Source organism: Pinus tabuliformis, chromosome J (assembly GCF_031772625.1).
Source record: "Pinus tabuliformis cultivar Carrire ecotype Pingquan chromosome J, CPIR1, whole genome shotgun sequence".
In the NCBI taxonomy this organism is placed as follows: Eukaryota; Viridiplantae; Streptophyta; class Pinopsida; order Pinales; family Pinaceae; genus Pinus; species Pinus tabuliformis.
Window position 1 is genome coordinate 267,397,936 of NC_142295.1, and position 7,463 is coordinate 267,405,398.

The window sequence follows — 7,463 nt, forward strand, 5'->3', positions numbered from 1 at the left end:
AAAAGGACTCTCTTAGCCCAAGTAGGCTGATAGTTTCAGATCAGAAATGTCCATGAATCTTGAGCATGGTAATGATGAATGCTTTATTTTATACTTTCATTTGAAGATGAAAAGAATATGGTGGTATGGATAAGGTATATCCAAAGAAACCTTGAAGCTAGGACAATGATTGGATTCCCCAAGTATCTATAGGCTTGTCACTTAGAGTTTTATGTGTAGACCCGCTGGAAAGTTTTAGCCACTAGTGTTTGTTGAGGCCTTATAATGATTAGGGTAGACTATAGGATAATTACATCCTTGTGGAGAATATATCAGATTATACTATCCCTGTGATAAGGTTTCATCTAGAGATTCAACAACAAAAACTTGAACAATATTTAACATCTTCAAGTAACAAAAAGAAATTACCATGGCTGGTGACATGCATAACATATTTCTTTGGTCCTAACAAGGTCTACAACCATCCTTTTTAGAAATCCATGGCACTGGCATGCAATATCTTAAGTCCACCTTTGTGTGTGTTTAATGATATTATTTGATTTCAGGTACCCAAATTCATGTACTCAATAGCAACAACAGACCCTTCAACTTACAAGCACTCAGAGTTTCATGTTTTCCAAAAAGTTCTTATTTCTGAGTAGTAGACGAGAATTAGCTGAACCAAAAAGTCACAAACTACAACATCTCCAGTGTAGACTAAGTTTCATTTAATGAATGATGAAGGACATATTCGATGCCTAGTTGGTGCCATTTTTAAGTGGTTCCTTTGGATATTGAATGACTTATTGAATACATTTGACTTTGCTTTTTCTCCAGCTGGTCCTAGCAGAAGCATGTAGTGGAAAAACAATTTCCAACAAGGTTTGAAATCCATTTAACTCTCCCCATGTTGAGACTCTAGTTCCATTGTACCAAAGAAAATATTAAACATAAATGTGTATTTATTGCCTTTGTGGAAATCTATGGTGGTGAATCATTCATATTGGAGTTAGCACGAGACTGATCAGAAGGCTTGTAGATTTTGGTTTCATGGCCACAAAGGTGTTTGAAAATAATGGATTAGTGAACAATGTTGCCTCTTCAGATTCAACTGGTATTCCCTCAAGAAAAATGGGTTAAAGGTTTGTAACTTCAGTCATACACAAGGGATATGGAAAAAATGTTGAGAATGCTCAAAATATTGATTGCCCAGAAAATTATAGAAATGTTTATAGGAACAAATCACAGAGGTCCAAAGATTTAGGAGATCGTAAATATGGTGAAACACCTACAAAACCCAAAATTTCTAAGGCAAGACTTCCCTATCCAGACAACAATCAAGTACAAAAATAAATTCTACTAATTAAAAATAAGTAAGTACATCTAAAGAAAATGGAGGGAAAATAACTGTTGGAGATGGTGATGGAACTAATGTCAGTGAGGCAAGGGAGTATGAGGAAAGGTCGATGAACACTCAAAGCTGCAATAGAGACATAAATTTCCCTACTCGAGCCACCAATACTCAGTAATTTGAGATGCAAGAAGGCATGGAGAATGGGATGCATGTCATTTTCCAACAACTAGAAGGGAATGGGAATGAGTAAATTTTCACATGCATCTACTCTGTTTAAACAAGTTTGAGAATGGATCCAAAAACATAATCTTGTATTAATGACATTCATTACAACTATTTTACAGAAAATATACTTTATTTTTCATAGGATTTGGAATACATGGCCCATATTTTGCACATGGCTATTGCATTTGGGGAGGTTATTCCTACTACTTCCATGTTATGGTTGGACTGTTGTCTCATAGGCATAGACTCATTTCTTCGTTTTAGAACATCATCCTCTTTTATGGTTATTTAGTGCAACTTTCTTAGCTTCATCGCAATGGTAGATATTTTCAATGTTTTTTTGAGCTTCAGATTTATTGATTCAGGGTGTACGTAGTTTGCAAAATTTATTTTTAGCTACACAACTTCAGTTTTGACAATGATTTTTATTGGTATGGTTGTTCTATGTATACATGGTAGCTTTTATATGACTGGCTTATAGACTATAGCAACATGTATTGCTTTTTCTATGAATCATGAACATCTAGCATTGTTGATTACAATTGTGTACTGTATATATTCTACTAAATTTCATGTGGGATTTCTTGGCATGAATTTGTGCATGAACCTGGTTTTCATATCTACTGACATTTTGATTTACTTTCTAAAGAAAAATTCAAAATAAGGTAAAGAGATAGGTTTTGATCCACAATCTGAGGGGACTAATGGTAGGGAAAGGAATTTCTCTCATGCATTTGGATATATTTGTCCTCATGGCGAAGAAGGTAATTTTGGAGTCACCTGAAACAGGGGCATGAGGATTAGAGTGTCCACCAATGACATGTAGACCCCAAAAAATAGGACAAAGAGAAAATAATAATGTATAGTAATAATCAATGAGAATATAATATTGTATAATCATAATCTAAGTCCACAACTCGACATCAAATTTACATATAAGATCACCTTGTTTGTGGGACAAGGAACCCCCTCTGAAGTAATTTGACTGTTTAGCCTATGGAGGTGTACACACTACACACCCTACCCTCGTCTAGATTCGAACATGTAACCTCAAAAGATAACATGTTATTAACCGTTAAGCCCATTCAGATTGTGTGCAAGTGTGTGCATTAAAATTAGAGAAAGAAAATATTAAGATGTAAATATTTTGAACATTCATATATAATATCACCAATAAAGTATAGATCACACACACACAATAACGAGAAAAAAAATAGGAGTCAAAAAGGAGTAAATTACAACCAACAATAACCATGATCTCCACTTTGTGTTGTTCTTGCAACTAGCAACACAAACCATGCACTATGTACCATGTTGCAACCTTACAACAACTCAAAAAGAGTCAGAATTTACCTATCAACAACTGTTTACATGCATTATACACCATTTTGAAATCACCATACAAGCATTTTTATTGCCACGAACAATATTAGAATGCATAGACAACAACCCAAGAAAACCCCAAAATTATTTATTTAGTTTTACACTGCACTCTGCTCACCATGTCTATGCTTGAACACAATTATTGGGACAAACAGGTATTCTCCATTCACCTACTATCTCTCTCATGCTATCACAAAGCTAGAATGATGACCTTCTTGATGGTGATTTCCACGGGCACAGGCATGACCTGCAAATGAAATCCATGAATGTCCATTGAGAAAGAGATTAAACTCACATTGGCTTTGATATCATGTAAAACTTCAAAAATAAGCAACTAATGCCTCAAACAGACATAAAGAAATACATAACAGAGCCAACAACACAACAATAGTGAATAGATAGCTAGATCTGCAATGGTAAAAACCACCCTAGCCAAAGTTTACATAACAAAGCCAAATGGCCTAATTCGGCTGTATGCCCACTTTATGATTTATTTGAATTTTTGTGTGGTTGTACTATTTCATGAGATTTACCCACATTTATTTTCACTCCGTAAAATTATTGCCATTTTTAAAGTATGTATAACTCTTCCTAAACATTCTGACACACATAGAGGCTACCTTCAATACAACCATTAGTCACACAACATGGGGGTACCTAAAAAATCATAGAGTTTTTCATTGACGGTACTTGTGGTTACCCTTTTGGTGGTTCAACTTGATGCGCTTAATGAAACTGGGCAATGTCTTCTTGAGTTTAAGAGAAATATTCATGATCAGTTTGGTAAATTTAAAAGTTAGATGTCCACCGATGAGAATCCTTGTAATTGGGAGGGTGTAAAGTGTATAAACAATACTGGTGATCCTAGAGTATGGTCACTTGATCTCAGTGGCATGCATTTGATAGGAAGATTGTCTCCCGCAATTTCAAATTTGACTTCTCTGAGAGTTATTAATGTTTCAAGAAACATCCTATCAGGTAAAATACCGCTTGAGCTTGGGGACTAATTCTATCTACATATTCTTAATGTGAGTAGCAATAGTCTACAAGGTCAAATCCCTCTGCAGTTATGCAAGTTTTCATCCTTGAGAAAACTTGAATTGTCTAATAATCACATTGTTGGAAATCTGCCACAAGAACTTGGTAATCTCTCATCTCTCGAGGATATTTTTGTCTATAACAATTATCTTACCGGTGCATTGTCTATAACTTGTTAGTTTGACTACTCTTGAATTAGAATAGAAAAATTTCAGTGGATTGATTCCACCAGAAGTAGGGAACTTGGAAAGTCTGGAGAAGCATCCCTTTTTTGATAATTATTTGTTGGGTTTCCACCCCCATAAACTTGGAAATATTTTGGAAATGATAAGTTTAAATATCTCATCAAATAAGCTTATAGGAAGCATTCCTCTACAGATTTCCAATTTGTTAAACCTTGCACGACTTGACATGAGCATGAATGCTTTTACTAGCAGTGTCCCAAATGAGCTGGGCAATCTCGCTTTTTTAGAATCAATGAAGCATTATGATAACAAACTGTTAGGAAAATACCTGGTATTCTTGGAAGGCTTTCCCGTTTGACAAAACTGCAACTAGGTGGGAACAACTTTTCAGGACCTATCCCATCAGAACTTGGTCAACTTAAAGGCTTGCAGATTACTCTAAATCTGAGTTGGAATAGGATTTCAGGGTTATTACCAGCTTAACTGGGCAACTTGAGTTTGTTAGAATCCATCTATCTCAAATTATCAATTTATTGGCCAACTTCCTCCTTCATTTGCAAATATTCAGAGTTTGATGGCGTGTAATGTTTCATATAATAAACTTACTGGGCCTCTTCCTAACATAACAATTTTTCACGACATGTATGTTGGTTGTTTCATTAAAGATTAGGGCTTTGTGGATGACCAATGCCAGATGCATGTCAACCCTCAAGTGTAGGGAAATTCACCTTTCCCCATTTTTGGCAGGAGGTGGAGACCCAAAACATCAAAGATTGTGGCCATAATTGCTAAAGTGTTTTGGGGGTCTTCATTGATTATAATGGTGGTCATTACCTATTTTTTGATGCTAAATACCAACAATCCATCAAGCCAATGGTTTATTTTTTCCCAATACATAGCTTCACTTTTCAAGACATAGTAGAAGCCACAGATAATTTCTCAGAGACAACTATCATTGGAAGAGGAGCATGTGGAACAATTTATAAGGCCACCCTGCATTCGAGAGAACTTATTGTTGTCAAAAATATGGTTTCTCAACTAGAAGGAAATGAAAGAGATTCAATTATGAGATATCCACTCTTGGTGAAATAAGGCATTGTAATATCGTGAAGCTCTATGGTTTCTGCTATGACAATGGATCAAAGCTTCTTTTCTATGAGTATATACCAAATAGAAGCTTAGGTGAGCTGCTTCATAGAAGTTCATTTATATTAGATTGGGATGCTCATTACAAAATTTCCCTAGGATCAACATAGGGGCTATCATACTTACATCATGATCACATACCATGAATTATTCACCGAGATATAATGTCCAATAATATTCTACTTGATGAAAATTTTGAAGCTCATGTGGGAGATTTTGGACTAGCCAAGCTGATCAACCTTCCATATCCGAAGTCAATGACTATTGTTGCTGGCTCATATGGTTATATTGCTCCTGGTAAGATATGTCTGCGCCTTGAGTAAATTCTTATTTACCAATTCTCTGTTATTCACTATGAAATATGATGTACTACTTTATTTGATGAGTTTCTATTGCATGAAGATTACTTCTATAAGAAAATCCTTGGCATCTACTTCAAATTTATTACTCAAGAATATGCTTATTTTCTTGGACTTGTTTTATGATCTTCACTCATGGTAGCATTCTTTTCTAAACATAAAGCAAAAAATTTGGGGTTTAGATCACTAGGTTATTAGGATTTTTTGGGGGGTTAGTTCAATTTATTAGAATGAAATGTCTTAAAGTTGTTGCAAAGTTGGAATCTAGCTCTTGGAGATGATTGAATCACATTCCATCTAAATCCACTGAACAATGACGAAATATTACAAAACTTTTCCAAAAATAAATAAATCAAACACTATCATACCAAAATAGGTGTGCAGGCCTTGTAAGTTTTTTGAGGAAAGTAGCTTTGCAGGTCTTGTAGGTTTTTTAAGGTTGAAGCACAAGTAATGAATCAAAACCTATCATATAAAAGTAGCTATGCAGGCCTTATAAGATTTTTGAGATTGAAAAATAAATGGTCATAATGAGCTGCATTCTGTGAATTCACCTATAGATCCTTATCTTTCTCACCGGCTTTGAGGGGGTTTTTACCAAACAATCCTCAACGTACAGGGCCAGAAGCTCAAACTTTCATGAACTGATTTCTTGAACCCTCCAGAGCCTATTACCGGGGTTCCCCTACCTTCATTAGCTTGCATAAAACCCTACTGAGGTCCCATGCTTATCGGGGTTTCTGGGCATTTAACTTTGAGCCAAAAAGTTCGGCCTTCAAAGCCCATCTAGAGTTATTCTCCTCGCTAAAATGTTCTAAAAAAAAACTATGATTGTAACAATATGTCATTTATTCACATGAAACTTCAATTCATGAACCATGGTATATTTCAATACTATAAAAACAAAAAAGGTTTCAATGTTTAAAAGCATGTTCAAAATTACAATCAAATAGAGGAAAAAACACATACATAAAACTAGATCATAATCATGAACAAGCTTCATCTTGAATTGAAATGAAGTGTAAAGGACTTACAAAATGTGACACTATGAACCTGGTCAATGCACAAGCAAAAAGATCCAGGGCATGACCCCATCTGACAAGTTTTTTTGCAAGGATGTCATAAAATTTGATAACTTTGTGATAATGTGGAGATGCATCATTATCTAGGTTTTTGAGGGAACGAACATGCTCAGATAGATCTTTGGACACAATCTGCAACCAATTGCATGTCTCAGAAATATATTGCCACAAAAGAGAAAACAATAGGCCACAAAAAGTCAGAAAAACAATCAAACTGATATGAACAAACGTTATTGTATTCTTTGACATTCAAGATATATATATTATTTGTACTTGTCTATATACAACAAAATTGGAAACAATACAGATTTTGAAAATGGCACTTTCAAATTTTTGGAAACAGTGAAAAGGAGCATGCACACACCAAATGATCACAAAGACAAACGCACACAGACACACAGACACACACACACAATGTTAAATCAAGACCCAAAGTATTACATATGTTGTTTATGACAACTCCTTTATGGTGGCCAGTTTCTCTATCCCCTTATTCCTTCTCATAATCAAGTCTAAGACTGAAATATCCACCTCAATCCATTGTAACACAGATTCATGGTTCCTGTTAATATCTTTGATATTTTTTCTTACAAAATTTTCCATGTCTTGCAACATCTTAGATGTTCCCAACAAAATTTTAGTTGCCTTGTACACTTTTATATTTGCTAATTCTTTGATAAATAATTTCATTGGCTAGCCTATGTGGTTAGCT

The 7,463-nt window shown here is 34.9% G+C and overlaps 1 pseudogene; it reads left to right on the forward strand.

The window, feature by feature from the left end:
- The first annotated feature begins 1,029 nt into the window (after nt 1–1,029).
- Nucleotides 1,030–2,342, forward strand: LOC149226790 (uncharacterized; annotated as a pseudogene).
- Nucleotides 2,343–7,463: the final 5,121 nt, after the last annotated feature.